General features: G+C 36.7%; 1 pseudogene; it reads right to left on the reverse strand.

Moving 5' to 3' along the window:
- Positions 1 to 4273: 4273 nt before the first annotated feature.
- Positions 4274 to 5227, reverse strand: LOC148776528 (olfactory receptor 4Q2-like; annotated as a pseudogene).
- Between the last annotated feature and the right edge of the window lie 11489 nt (positions 5228 to 16716).

Genomic DNA, 16716 nt, shown 5'->3' on the forward strand with positions numbered 1-16716 from the left:
AACAGTGTAAGAGGGTTCCCTTTTCTCCACACCCTCTCCAGCATTTATTTTGGACATTTTAAAAACTAGGTGTTGGAAATATGTAGGGCCTCCCTGGTGGCTCAGCAGTATATTCCACCTGTAATGCAAGAGACGTGGTTTCAATCCCTGGGTCGGGAGATTCCTTGGAGAAGGATATGGCAACCTACTCCAATATTCTTGCCTGGAAAATTCAATGCCAGAGGAGCCTGCAGGGGTATAGTTCATGGGGTCAAAAAAGAGTCAGATATGACTTGGCAACTAAACAATAATAACAAGTGCTAAGAGAACACTTTAGTGGAGGTTCAAACACTCGCTTGGAGTTTTGCTGCATCTATTCTTCACATTCACCAGCTCTGGCTACATGTGAGTCTTCATCTGTCATAGGAAAGAGCTAAATCTGACTCTGACTCGGAAATGTAGAGATAATAAAGACAAAACCTAAGTGTCCAATGAATTAACCAAATATTCTTGGCTTCTGTCTCTGTCACCCAAATTAGTTGCTGCAATGGCTTCTATAATAAACTGACATAAAAACCCTAAAAAGTGGAAGCTTCATTTGTATTTCACATTTGTGTCTAGTTTGTTCTAAACTTGAATGTCATTTTAATTTTCCTATCTTCGCTTATAAACAAAAAACAAACCTATGAATTAGTTTTAATATAACTTTAAGGATAAGTTTTCATTCCAATTCCAAAGAAAACCAATGCCAAAGAATGCTCAAACTACCGCACAGTTGCACTCATCTCACGCGCTAGTAAAGTCATGCTCAAAATTCTCCAAGCCAGGCTTCAGCAATATGTGAACCATGAACTTCCAGATATTCAAGCAGGTTTTAGAAAAGGCAGAGGCACCAGAGATCAAATTGCCAAAATCCACTGGATAATGGAAAAAACAAGAGAGTTCCAGAAAAACATCTATTTCTGCTTCATTGACTTTGCCAAAGCCTTTGACTGTGTGGATCACAATAAACTGTGGAACATTCTGAAAGAGATGGGAATACCAGACTAGCTGACCTGCCTCTTGAGAAACCTGTATGCAGGTCAGGAAGCAACAGTCAGAACTGGACATGGAACAACAGACTGGTTAAAAATAGGAAAAGGAGTACGTCAAGGCTGTATATTGTCACCCTGCTTATTTAACTTATATGCAGAGTACATGATGAGGAATGCTGGTCTGAAAGAAGCACAAGCTGGAATCTAGACTGGCGGGAGAAATATCAATAACCTCAGACATGCAAATGACACCACTCTTATGGCAGAAAGTGAAGAGGAATTAAAAAACATCTTGATGAAAGTGAAAGAGGAGAGTGAAAAAGTTGGCTTAAAGCTCAACATTCAGGAAACTAAGATCATGGCATCTGGTCCCATCACTTCATGGGAAATAGATGGGGAAACAGTGGAAACAGTGGCTGACTTTATTTTGGGGGGGTCCAAAATCACTGTGGATGCTGATTGCAGCCATGAAATTAAAAGATGCATATTCCTTGGAAGGAAAGTTATGACCAACCTATTCAGTTCAGTTCAGTCAGTCGCTCAGTCATGTCCGACTCTCCGCGACCCCATGAATCACAGCACGCCAGGCCTCAATGTCCATCACCAACTCCCGGAGTTCACTCAAATTCATGTCCACAGAGTCGGTGATGCCATCCAGCCATCTCATTCTCTGTCGTTCCCTTCTCCTCCCGCCCCCAATCTTTCCCAGCATCAGAGTCTTTTCCAGTGAGTCAACTCGTCGCATGAGGTGGCCAAAGTATTGGAGTTTCAGTTTTAGAATCAGTCCTTCCAATGAACACCCAGGATTGATCTCCTTTAGAATGGACTGGTTGGATCTCCTTGAAGTCCAAGGGATTCTCAAGAGTCTTCTCCAACACCACAGTTCAAAAGCATCAATTCTTCGGCGATCAGCTTTCTTCACAGTCCAACTCTCACATCCATACATGACCACGGGAAAAACCATAGCTTTGACTAGACGGACCTTTGTTGGCAAAGTAATGTCTCTGCTTTTTAATATACTATCAAGGTTGGTCATAACTTTCCTTCCAAGGAGTGTCTTTTAATTTCTTGGCTGCAATCAGCATCTGCAGTGATTTTGGAGCCCAAAAAAATAAAGTCTGACATTATTTCCACTGTTTTCCCATCTATTTCCCATGAAGTGATGGGACCAGATGCCATGATCTTTGTTTTCTGAATGTTGAGCTTCAAGCCAAACTTTTCACTCTCCTCTTTCACTTTCATCAAGAGGCTTTTGAGTTCCTCTTCACTTTCTGCCATAAGGGTAGTGTCATCTGCATATCTGAGGTTATTGATATTTCCAGCTTGTGCTTCTTCCAGCCCAGCGTTCCTCATGATGTACTCTGCATATAACTTAAATAAGCAAGGTGACAATATATAGCCTTGACGTACTCCTTTTCCTATTTTTAACCAGTCTGTTTTTCCATGTCCAGTTCTGACTGTTGCTTCCTGACCTGCATACAGGTTTCTCAAGAGGCAGGTCAGGTGGTCTGGGATTCCCATCTCTTTCAGAATGTTCCACAGTTTATTGTGCTCCACACAGTCAAAGGCTTTGGCATAGTCAAGGAAGCAGAAATAGATGTTTTTCTGGAATTCTCTTGCTTTCTCCATGATTCAGCAAATGTTGGCAATTTGATCTCTGGTGCCTCTGCCTTTTCTAAAACCTGCTTGAACATCTGGGAGTTCACGGTTCACATATTGGTGAAGCCTGGCTTGTAGAATTTTGAGCATGACTTTACTAGTGTGCGAGATGAGTGACCAACCTAGATAGCATATTAAAAAGCAGAGACATTACTTTGTCAACAAAGGTCCGTCTAGTCAAGGCTATGGTTTTTCCAGTGGCCATGTATGGATGTGAGAGTTGGACTCTGAAGGAAGCTGAGCGCCGAATAATTGATGCTTTTGAACTGTGGTGCTGGAGAAGACTCTTGAGAATCCCTTGGACTGCAAGGAGATCCAACCAGTCCATACTAAAGGAGATCAGTCCTGGGTGTTCATTGGAAAGACTGTTGCTAAAGCTGAAACTCCAACTTTGGCCACCTCATGCAACAATTTGACTCACTGGAAAAGACTCTGGTGCTGGGAGGGATTGGGGGCTGGAGGAGAACGGGACTACAGAGAATGAGATGGCTGGATGACACCACTGACTCGATGGATGTGAGTTTGATTGAACTCCGGGAGTTGGTGATGGGCAGGAAGGCCTGGCGTGCTGTGATTCATGGAGTCTCAAAGAGTCAGACACGACTGAGTGACTGAACTGAACTGAACTGAATGTATTGATGAAAATAGTGACAGTAATATAAACTGTGCCCAACTGATGAAGTTGGAAATGTTGTGACATTTCTGTACGCTTTCTAGCATTCTCTTCAAACCAGTTACAGTAGGTTACACTGTTGTTTCATTAAGGCAAATCAACAAATTTAGAATTTCACCATCTGTATCCCTTGAAAAAGTATCAACTTCAATGAGTAAATAATAGTGAAACCCTGTTATGAACCAGGGTGAATCTGCATTCATATCTGTCATCATTTTTAGCTCTCACAAAGAACTGGAAAATAGACATCAATTTATACATGCTACAGATAGGGACCTTATTTGATTTGTAATTCAGAGAAGGGTATTTGAACCCACACTATGAGGCAATTGCTGTCTCATTTCCACTGCTAGATGGTAATTAATAATGTGGTGAAGTGATGAAGCAGACTAACATATCTGACTAGTTTGTTGTTATGCAGTCATATAAATCTGATTCACTTTGACTCATCTTACTGATATTCCTTTTTTTGGGAGAGTAAGAAGCCTGTATAAATTCATTACTTAATTTGTTGCAGACTTTTAGTTGGAGTAAGTTAAAACTGAGACCAAGACAAAATCTGTAGCAAGGTGGAGAAGAAACTGATGAGAATTTGGAAAGGGTAGATTGTACCTGTATATAATAGCAAACTGAATATACAAAATGTATAGAATAAAATTTGATTAGATAAGTAGATAGAATGGAAAAGCCTGAATTGATCGGAAACAGAAACCAGATTTTCTTTAGGGAAGAAAAAGAAGCAGAAAACAGAACAATTCATTATGAAAGGAGTATTTCTGGGTTTAATTTTGTTATAAAGCCATTAATAGGAGTATTATGATTTAATGGAAGATAACGAAACAACTAAGCTACCATCTCCTAACACATTCTTGCCAAAGTAATTATTCTCACCCAAGATTCTTTGCTTGCAAAAACTCACTTCATCTTCTTATGTCTCTTGCTTTTTCCAAGTAAGTCCACTCCTATGCCACAGCTTTCGCATGGCTGACTTGACCTCTTTGTTCCTAAGTGTGTAGATGAGGGGGTTCAGCATGGGAGTAATAACACTGTAGAGTACAGACACCATCTTGTCCACAGAAAAAGTGGAGAATGGACGAGCATAGATGAAAATACAGGGTCCAAAAAAGAGTGTTACCACCATGAGGTGAGAGCCACAGGTTGAGAGTGCCTTTTGCCTTCCTTCTTTGGAGCGAATCTTGACTAGGACAGTGGCATAGGAAGAAACCAGCACTACAAAGGAGCTGGTAGAAATCAACCCACTGTTAGATACCATTAGCAATTCAATGACAAAAGTGTCTGCACAGGCAAGTTTGATGACAGGGGGAACACAAAAGAAATTGTCCACCTGATTTGGCCCACAAAAGGGTAGACAGACAGTGAGAATTGTCTGGACAGTAGAGTGCACAAATCCTCCCATCCAGGAGGCAGCTACCAACACACAGCATAATCCTCGACTCATGATAGTGGTATAGTGCAGGGGGCGACAAATTGCAACATAGCGATCCTAGGCCATCACTGTGAGCAGGAACATCTCTGCTGCCCCTACAACATGCAGGAAGAAGAGCCGCACAATGCATTGGTCATAGGGAATGAGCTTTTCATCATCAAGAAAGTCGGCCAGAAGCTTAGGGGTAGTTACTGTTGAATAACATAGATTGAGGAAAGAGAGGTTGCCAAGAAGGAAATACATGGGTGACGAATTCAGATGGTTATCATAGACTACTGTGACCATGATAAGGACATTTCCTACCCAAGTGGACACATAGAAGAGAAGAAATAGTACAAATAGCCCTGTTTCAATAGATTGTGTCTGTGAGAAGCCTGCCAGGATAAATTCTCTCACTACCTTTGTTTGGTTTTCATCCATTTGATCTGGTTTCACCTGGATCAAAAAATTAAACAATGGGGCATTAGTAATGTTAAAAATTGATAAGATATTTCACATAAAATGTAAGAACCTTATTTCAAAAGTGAGCTTTTTCTCTAGGATGCATCTTGATTGGTTAGCTGGAAGAAATTATTTTTTCTTAGATGATATGAATACATATTTCCCAACAACTCTAGCTTTGAGATACTGATGAAGCAGCCAATATTTTTTGAAGTCACCAGTACTGGACTTTTAGCTGCAACTTGATGCATCTCTATATTCCATCAGTCAGCATTTTCCTTCCCCTATTTTACATTGTCTCAAGGCAATATTACATTTCACTAAGATATTAATATTTTTAAAAAATTATAACCTTTAGAAAAAAATAAAACTAGAAGATAGAATTTAAAATTCCAGTGTACAGGCATTAGAGTCTATAAAGGTTTTATCTGAGATAAGAAATCATCACACTGTAGATGGTTAGGCTACTATGATAACCCTGTGTCATTTTCTATGACGATAACTGAGGCTCCACCCTGTAAAAATGGCTAGAGGGAAGTTTATTTGCCACTTTGGTCTTATTGCTAGCTCATTACCTAAGTAATGACTCTTACTTAAGTTTGCTGAATGTCTGTCCTGCATATTATTGTTATAATAAATTTCCATCCAGCTTATTATTATCTATAATAACATTTCTCATCTTAAGTCATAGCTGTAGACTTATGGGTACATAGTATGCTTTTATTGATCTAAATAGAATCACATGATGGTTATTCATACATTAAAGTTACTCCTTTGTTTGACTCCTATCAAACTGGGCACAAAGAAATGATTTCTCTTATATGGAAGAATTAGCAGTCCAGGGACTGTGTTTGCATATTTCATCCATTCATATGAGCAATAGCTAGAAGGTGCTACTGCATGAAATGAAATGGGTAATAGTCTACTGAGGACTGTGGGGACACGCAATAGCTGCTACTGACACGAAGTCTACAGCGCTACTACACATGGCAATGTTTTGAGGAATTAAGACACAATAATTTCAAGTTTAGATATCAGTGAATATTCTTTATATTTTATTATCATAGTTCATGCTCTGTTTGAGTCTATGAACTGAATATCTTCATTTAGGCAATTAACAAGAATGCAAGTTTTGAAAAAGATAATTTTAAACCAAATAAAAATTAAAGAAAGCAGTAAAAATGCATATACTTCACAATTAAAGAAATTATATGAAAAAAGAAAAATTATATGAATAGAAATATTATTTATATGCTAACAATTAAAATTATCAAAGAATAATATGAAGAAAATCTCCCAAATTTAAGTATCAGTTTATTAAAATGATGCTTGCAAAAAGATGAATTAACCCAAGAAAATGGTAAAATAATAAAGGGAAATGAAACAACGCACAAAAATATACTTGAAACATGAAAAAAGTTTATATACACAGAAAAGTTAAGCTGTATAAACAGCTATACTAAAGGAAAAACAACAAAATATAAATATTTGCCCGGAGCCAGCGAGGGAAATCCTACCCGTGGCAAAGGTCAATTGGGGAAGAGGCCTGACCGGCAAAGGCTAATAGGGCTCGAGGAACCCCCTGGACTTACCTGAGCATCTACCCCAAAGAAAACCGGAGTCTGACTGCTTTACTATCCTATGCCTCTTACCAAGTCCTCTAATACTTACGGGGGCTTCCCCCCAACCACCTTTCTCTGAAAACATTAATTCAGAGCTGTAGTTTAAAAGTTCTCCTTGGCTTAATAGGAGTGTTCCAATCCAAGCCCCTCTGATAGCTTTCTAACTTGCATGACAAGTTTGTCCGGGCTCTTACAACTATGAGTGTGACTGCTTATGGCCTCCCAGCCATGCAAGGACAGAAAACCTAATATTCTAAAATACAGGAATCTGTTGAAGAAGTTAAAATCATTAGAATAGTACTAAAAAAGATTTCATTGTTGAATCAATGCTTGCTGCAGTTTCCTCTATCTATTGTATCCTTGGAAATATATTAATCACATATAGAGAATATAAGTAGCCTTTGATTTAACCACATTAGATCTTAATTTAATAAGTTCCTTTCTTGCAGCTCACTACACCGGTGCCTTATAGGAATGTAACTTTGTTATGTGTCTAGCACCTAACTTTAGGAAAGTCACCTTAAAAGAAAAGTCTTTTACTTGCTAACTAACCTATTGTCAGGAGAGAGGGCCATAAAACTGTTAGCAGGCCCCCTGGCCAGAAGATGATGTAAACCACCTAAAAACTTTTATCACGAGATACACAAAAATAAGCCCTGATCCTGATAAGGGTCAAGACTGCTGACCCCACATGATTTTGGTGTGAATCTATACCTCCCTTTCTCTGTTTGTTATGCGCATAACTTAGGGTATAAAAGCAACACTGGAAAGAAAAGTTTTGGGCCTTGCTCACTGAAGCTTGGTCTCCCCATGTCGTTCTTTCTCTTTTTCCATCCTTTTCTCTATTCTCCTTTTTCTGGTTGAGATCCTTGGAGCGCTGGGCCCTCTGAGTTTACTTATCTGCCTGGGCTTCTAAGACTCACCCTGGTGGGGTGCCTCCAGCGATTCGAGAGGGCGCCTGCGGCCTACGTAAACAGAGCAAGCCCGTGCTGGGGTTTTATTGGTTTCCAGCGTAAACCAAGGAATCATCAGCCCCTGTCTCTCTCTCTTTCTCTCTCTCTCTCTCTGACGCCGACGCCGTTCATCCCGAGGATACCCTGGGTCATATCAAGGCTGGTCCCCGATAAATATTTACTTGGACAATTGAAACTTTCTTTTTACTTATTGATAGTTTTAAATTTTCTATAATAAATCAATTATACTTTTGATTAATGTATAGCTCTCTGTGATTTTGTGCAGTTATAAATATCCACACAGCTTTTTTGATAGCAAAACTCTTATTTTATGTTAAAAAAACTGAATATTTGGATTTTGTTCTTTATGTGCAACTTAATTGTTGCTTATTTTAGTTACTAAATTTCAGATTAAAAATCCCCATAGTTATAATCCATGTAACTTTTTACAGAGCAATTATTGTTGTCTAAGTGTAACATAAAAAACCTCAAATTTATTAAAAAGCAAGGTTTTAATGATAGTATGTTTTTCAAAAATATTTCACTATTTAATTTTTCATGTTTAAACATTTGTGTAATTACAAAAATAATGAATATTTATTGATGAAATTTACAAACATGATAAACATGAGGAAAATAATTTTCTTAATACCAAGAAGCAAACATGATTAACTTTAGTGTGTCATATATTCTTGAAAGCTTTCTAAAATGTATTTTTTATTTATATAATTGATACTACATATACAGTATGACCTACTACTGAAAAATTCTGCAATTTCCATTAAATACTGGTCTTGCAAATGGGTATAAATAACAGGAACATGAAGTAAAGCTTTCAACATAATAGCGTTTAAGTCTAACTATATTCCTTCTTCATATAAAGTGTAGATTCTCTGATCATGTGGTCACAGAAGCCTGGCACATTAACACTACACAGCCATTCTAAATACTATAGGTGTAGGAAAATAAATAAATAAAGTTGAACCCCCAGGTTACACCAGCTATTATTAGGAAATTTTGGCGTTCAGGGATTTAGGGATTCAGGTACTCATAATCAAATAGCAATGGGAATTATTAAATTTTTTAAATCATAATCTGTTGCCAGAAATTACCAAACACAAAAAAATATGTGTGTTTTAGGGTAATAGTGGGATGCAGGGGTAAGTGGCAATGGATAGGAAAAATAAAGAGGAAAAAAGATTCTTTTTTTGCAATATATCAGCTGGCTGATAGTTCCAGTATGTCATCTGGGTTATTTAAAATTTCTAAATTAAAAATTATTCATTGTAGTGCTGTTTGCATAAGTTATGAAATAATAAATGATATGCATGTCCATTAATTCAATATTTATTTCAATGTAGCGGACCTATTTTTAAAATGATATGTAATTGAGAGGTAAATGTTCCCAGGACTGAGGTTAGTAAGAAAGATAATGAAACATTAGGAAAAGTTTGGTTCCAAGTGCCTTGCCAAAAATAGTCAACCTTTTCACCACTGTCTTTATTTGAAGTGCCTTCTCTAATCAGGATTCCCACTTTAGATTTTATATTGTTTTATTTTTCCTAATTATAGAACTATGTAAATAAGAGTAAAGTTCTCACCCTTTCTTCCACTGCCACATCCATACCACAAGGGGAAAGAAGGAGAGAGGGGTGAATAGACAGAAAAGAAGGAACGGAAAGAGAGAGAAAGATTGATATGGATATACTTTCATATACTGTGTGCAATGCTAATTCGTTGTTAATAATACATAATATTTTTGAAATAGTTCTGATATAATGAAATAAATATTCATTAATGGACATGCATATCATTTATTATTTTATAACTTCTGCAAACAGCACTACAATGAATAGTTTCAAATTTTGAATTTTGCTCATAGTTATTTAGGTATTTATTGGGATTTGGAAGGGATACAAGCCTGAGAGTGAAATTTCTGAGAAGAATGTTGACAAACTGTTTTTTCCTCCTGTGAACAATATACATGGTGCTATTTTGCACTCTTTCCAACACTGGATAATATCAATCTTTATTGTAATTTTATAAATGTGATAGGTAAAATAATAGTTCATTATCTTAATTTGTGTTTGCCTCATCAGCAGTTATTAATGAACATCTGGGTTTTTAATTATTTGTATGCTCTTTAAGCACAAGCTGGAATCAAGATTTCTGGGAGAAATATCTATAAACTCAGATGTGCAGATGACACCACCCTTATGGCAGAAAGTGAACAGGAACTAAAGAGCCACTTGATGAAAGTGAAAGAGGAGAGTGAAAAAGTTGGTTTAAAGCTCAACATTAGGAAAATTAAGATTATGGCATCCAGCCCCATCACTTCATGGCAAATAAATGGGGAAACAGTGGAAACAGTGGCTGACTATTTTTGGGGCTCAAAAATCAGTGCAGATGGTGACTGCAGCCATGAAGTTAAAAGAGCTTACTCCTTGGAAGGAAAGTTATGACCAACCTAGACAGCACATTAAAAGGCAGACATTACTTTGCCAACAAAGTTCTGTCTAGTCAAGTGAAGTGGCATCGCTCGGTTGTGTCCGACTCTTTGCGACCCCATGGACTGTAGCCTGCCAGGCTCCTCTGTCCGTGGGATTTTCCAGGCAAGAATACTGGAGTGGGTTGCCACTTCCTTCTCCAGGAGATCTTCCCAACCCATTGGGAAGATTTCACTGTAGGTCTCCCGCATTGTAGGCAGATGCTTTTATAGTCCAAGCCACCAGGGAAGTCTCATCAAGGAGCCTGTCTCGTCAACGCTATGGTTTCTCCAGTGGTCATGTATGGGTGTGAGCGTTAGACTGTAAGAAAGCTGAGCACCAGAGAACTGATGGTTTTGAACTGTGGTGTTGGAGAAGACTCTTGAGAATCCCTTGGACTGCAATGAGATCCAACCAGTCCATCCTAAAGGAGATCAGTCCTGAGTGTTCATTGGAAGGACTGATGTTGAAGATGAAACTCCAATACTTTGGCCACCTGATGCAAAGAACTGACTCATTTGAAAAGATCCTGATGCTGGGAAAGATTGAGGGCAGCAGGAGAAGGGGACAACAGAGAATGAGATGGTTGGATGGCATCACCAACTCAATGGGCATGAGTTTGAATAAACTCCGGGAGTTGGTGATGGACAGGGAGGCCTGGCATGCTGCAGTCCATGGTCACAAAGAGTCGGACACGACTGAGCGACTGAACTGAACTGAATACTCCTTCTGAAAATTTCATGTGCATGTTATCACTTAACTGTCTATTATGTTTTCATTATCAATTTACAGAAATCCTCTAGATTTCAAGGATATTACAAGATGCAAATAGTTGAAATATTGATATTTAACCCTAGCCTAAATTTAAATTTTTACCTATGTAAACTTCCAAACAAACAGAGAAATAGCATATCAACAGTACCTCAGGAGGCTAGCTCATATCCTCCTCTCAGTCAAAAATCCTTAATTTTATCTTTATTTTTAATCACTCTTAATTAATTTAGCTTTCTTGAACTTCAATAAGGGGAATTGAATGATAATGCTGTATATGTTTGATTACTTTGATTTAATACTATCTGTGAAATTTCTTCAAGCAGTTATGCTAATCAGTGTTTATTTTTTGTTACTAGTGAACTGTATTATTTCTTTTATTCTATGAACATACCATAATTTACTTAAACATTACATTGTTGTTGGACATTTGTCAGGTACAAGAAAGCTGCTATGAACATTACTGCTCATGTTTTTTAATGGACATAACACTCATTTCTGTTGGATGTATGTGTATATCAACTGAAACTTTTCAATCATAGAATAAATGTGTGTTTAATTCAATAAGAAACTGCCAAATATTTTTCTTTATTGACATCACTAGTTTCCCCTTTTGTAATATAAACATGCTATTCTCTTATATCAGTTTTTATCTTCAGTGTTGTAGGAAAAATCCAAAATCAAACTGACATCTTTCTCATATATCTATGGGCTATTAACTGGATCGTGGGTATTTTCTTACTGACTTATATTATTTGTATCATGTATAAGCAAATCCCATATTGAATATATGCATTGCAATGATCTAATTCTATTAGCACTTACCTTTTCACTTAATGGTGTCTTAGTAAGCAGAAGCTCTTAGTTTTAATAACGTCAAGTTTTTCATATATGGTTTTCATATGTGGTTTTTCATATATTCAAAAGACATTTCTTTTGAAAAATATTTCTTTCTTTCAAAGTCATGAACATATTCTCATTTTATTTTTTTTTATTGGAGGCTAATTATTTTACAATATTATATTGGTTGGTTTTGCCATACATTGACACGAATCCGCCCCTGGTGTACATGAGTTCCCCTTCCTGAACCCCCCTCCCACCTCCCTCCTCCCCTTATCCTCCCTCTGGGTCATCCCTGCACACCAGCCCTGAGCATCCTGTAACATGCATTGACCCTGAACTGGCGATTCGTTTCGCATATGACAACATACATGTTTCAATGCCATTCTCCCAAATCATCCCACCCTCACCCTCTCCCACAGAGTCCCAAAGATGGTTCTATGCATCTGTGTCTCTTTTGCTGTCTCGTGTACAGGGTTATCATCTGCATCTTTCTAAATTCCATATATATGCGTTAGTATACAGGATTGGTGTTTTTCTTTCTGGCTCTCTTCACTCTGTATAATAGGCTCTAGTTTCACCCACCTCATTAGAACTGATTCAAATGCATTCTTTTTAATGGCTGAGTAATACTCCATTGTATATATGTACCAAAGCTTTCTTATCCATTCGTCTGCAGATGGACATCTAGGTTGCTTCCATGTCCTGGCTATTATAAACAGTGCTGCAATGAACATTGGAGTACATGTGTCTCTTTCAATTCTGGTTTCCTTGGTGTGTATGCCCTGGAGTCATATTCTCATTTTAGAATGCTTAAAGATTTTTGGTTTTCACATATAAGGATATGATCCTTTTAAAATTAATTGTGTGTGGTGTGAGGTAGGGTGTCAAGTTTCATTTTCTTTCATATGGATATTTAATTGACCTAAAAATATTTACTAAAGAGACCACTGATTTCTGGCTAGATTGCAGTGCAGGCTATGTGATAAATAACACTATTTATGGGTCTCCATTTCAATCTTCTCTATTTTTTAATACTTTTACTAATACAACACTGTCACATTAAGATTTATATTAAATCTTGATACCTGATACTATAAATCTTCCCCTTTGTTCTTTAATATTGCTTTGTGTATTCTAGGCCCTATTCTTTTTTACCTACAGTTTAGAATTAGCTTACAACTTCCTTTAGCATACTTATAGGAATACTAATTGGAATTTTAATATATCAGTCAAACAAAGTAACTGTTTGGGATCATTGCCATATAACAGCAGAGTCATGTGTACATAAACATGAACATATTGCTTCCCTTAATTTCTCTCAGTTATGTGTTTTAGTTTCCAGAGTAGAGTTAGTTAGATTTTTTTACTCTTTATGTTATTTTTGAACTACTGCAAATTTATTTTTCTTTAATTTTATTTTTTAAACAGTTATAGTGACTTTGCTATATTCACTTAGCCTAAATTTTATTGTATTGAATCTACAGATTACTTGGGCTAGTATGCACATCTTAACAATATTATGTCTTCCAATCCATAAACACAGAATGTCTTTCCATTTATTTGGCTCTATAATTTATTTCAACAGTATGTTATAGTTTTCTGTGTAATGTATCTTCAACCTCCTTATGTTAGCTTCATTCCTATTTTAATTTTGATCTTATTATAAATGAATGATATTTAATTTTATTTTAAACTGTTTATAGTATCTAGAAGTGCAAATAATTTTTTGGGTTTTGAGTTTTTAATCCTACAACTTTGCTGAATTTATTCATAAGGTCCAACAGTTTGTTGGAATCTGTAGGGTTTTCTATTTATAAGATCATGTTGTCTGAAATCAGAAATTATTTTACTTCTTCCTTTTCTATTTCAGGATAATATTTAACTCTTTTCCCTGTGTAAAAGCTCTGGATTTCCTCTTATGTTGATCAGTAGAGGTAAGAGTGGAAATTCTTGCCTCATTTCTTATCTAGAGGAAATATTTTCAGTCTTTCACCACTGACTCTAATGTTAGCTGTGAGTCTTTTCCTAAATGGTCTTTATTATGTTGAGATAATTCACTTCTACCCCTAGTGTTTTTTTTTTTTAATGTTTCTTATCATGTAAGGGTGAGGAGTTTTGTCAGATTTTTTCTCTGCATTAGTTGATGTATTCATGTGGGTTTAGTCCTTCATGTAGTTAATATGTTACTTTGACTGCTCTTCTTCTCTTCAACCATCCTTTCATTCCAGGAAAAAAAAAAAACCCACTTTGTATAATCATAATCCTTTTAATATGCTGTTAAAATCTCTGTGATAGTATTCTGTTGATGATTTTTATTTTAGCATTTATTAGAGACATTGATCTGTAGTTTTCATTTCCTATGTCTTTGTCAGGCTTTGATGTCAGGGTAATGAAATTTAGGTTGTTTTCATATTTTGACTATTATAAATAATGATACAATAAACATTGGGGTACATATATCTTTTTCAATTAAAGTTTATGTTTTCTTTGATAAATACCCAGATATGAAATTGATGAATCATATGACAGTTACATTTTAATTTTTTGAAGAAACTTCATACTTTTTCCATAGTGACTGCACCAATTTACAATTCCACCGGCAGTGTACAAGTGTTTCCTTTTATCCACATCCTCACCAATACTCCTTATTTGTTGTCTTTTTGATGATAGCCATTCTGTCATTATGGCTTTCATTTGCAATTCTCTGAAGACTTCTGATGTTGAATATCCTATCATGTGCCTGTTGGCCAGCTGTATGTGTTCTTTAGAAAAATGTCAATTCAGGCCCATTATTCAACTGGTTGGTTTTTGTTGTTGAGTTATATGAGTGATTTATATATTTTGGATAGTAACCCCATATCATGTGTATTATTTGAAAATGATTTCTCCAGTTTAGTAAGCTGCCTTTTCACTTTGTTGATGGTGTCCTTTGCTGTGCAAAAGGCAAAGTTTGCTGTATTCACATTTATTTATTTTTTTATTTCCTTTGTTTAAAGAGATGGATCTAGAAAAATAATGCTATGACCAGTATCAGAGAGCATACTTCCTGCATTTTCTGCTAAGAGTTTTATGGTTTGAGGCTTTACACTTTAGAAAAAAAAGTGAAGAAAAGTGTTAGTTGCTCAGTTGTGTCCAGTTGTTTGCTACCCCATAGAGTCTTTAATCTATTTTAAATTAATTTTTACAAAGGGCATGAGAAAGTAGTCTAGTTTAATCCTTTTGTATGTAGCTGTCCAGGTTTTCCAACGACATCAAGTGAAGAGTCTATGAAAAATAGAAGTGGTGAGAGTGGGCATTCTTGTCTTGTTCCAGATCTTAAAATGTTTTCAGATTTTCATCAGTGAGCATGATGTTAGCTGTGGGCTTATTATATATGGCTTTTTATGTTGAAGTACCCTCCCTCTATTTCCACTTTGCATACAGTTTTTTATCATAAATGCATGTTGAATATTGTCAAAAGCTTTCTCTGGATCTATTAAAAAGATATTTGATCTTTATTCTTCAATTTGTTAATGTAGTGTATCAGGTTGATTGCTTTGTGGATATTGAACCATCCTTGCATATCTGAGATAAGCACCACTGGATCATGGTGTATAATCATTTTAAGTATTCCTGAATTTGTTTTGCAAACTTTTTGGAGGATTTGTGCATCCATGTTAATCAGTGATATTGACCTGTAGCTTTCTTTTTTTGTGATATTTTTGTCTGATGTTGATATGAGGGTGATGCTGGCAACATTTGCAAACATTTTCTCCCATTCTGTAAGTTGTCTTTTCATTTTTTGTATCTGATAGGTCAAATCTTACATCATTATTTTACTTTTTCAAAATACATTTATTATCTGAGAGTTTATTTCAAAAGAGATTGTTTAAATCTCTTTCTCAAGCTGAAAACTTCTATAATAGTATCTTTCGCACAGTCTGACTGGGATTTGTATCGGGGACCAGCCTCGATATGGCCCAGGGTATCCTCGGGATGAACGGCGTCGGCGTCAGAGAGAGAGAGAGAGAGAGAGACAGGGGCTGATGATTCCTTGGTTTACGCTGGAAACCAATAAAACCCCAGCACGGGGTTTGCTCTGTTTACGTAGGCCGCAGGCGCCCTCTCGAATCACTGGAGGTACCCCACAAGGGCACCCCCTCGAGTGGGTCTTAGAAGCCCAGGCAGATAAGTAAACTCAGAGGGCCCAGCGCTCCAAGGATCTCAACCAGAAAAAGGAGAATAGAGAAAGGACGGAAAAAGAGAAAGAACGACATGGGGAGACCAAGCTTCAGTGAGCAAGGCCCAAAACTTTATTTTCCAGTGCTGTTTTTATACCCTAAGTTGTGCACATAAAAAATAGAGAAAGAAAGGTATAGAGTCACGCCAGAATCACACGGGGTCAGCAGTCTTGACCCTTATCAGGATCAGGGCTCATTTTTGTATGTCTCGTGATATACAAAAGTTTTGGGTGGTTTACATCATCTTCTGGCCAGGTGGCCTGCTAACAGTTTATGGCCCTCTCTCCTAACAAAGGTTAGTTAGCTAGAAAAAGTCTTATATTCTTTTAAGATGATTTTCTTAAAGTCAGGTGCTAAACACATGACAAAGTTACATTCCTATAAGGCACCGGTGTAGTGAGCTACAAGAAAGGAATTTATTAACTTAAGATCTGATGTGGTTAAATCAAAGGCTACTACTTATATTCTCTATATGTGATTAATATATTTCCAAGGATACAATAGATAGAGGAAACTTTGCAGCAAGCATTGATTCAACAATGAAATCTTTTTTAGTACTATTCTAATGATTTTAACTTCTTCAACAGA

The sequence above is a fragment of the Moschus berezovskii genome, chromosome 9 (genome assembly GCF_049115385.1).
Source record: "Moschus berezovskii isolate FMDL1 chromosome 9, NW_MosBer_1.0, whole genome shotgun sequence".
NCBI lineage: Eukaryota > Metazoa > Chordata > Mammalia > Artiodactyla > Moschidae > Moschus > Moschus berezovskii.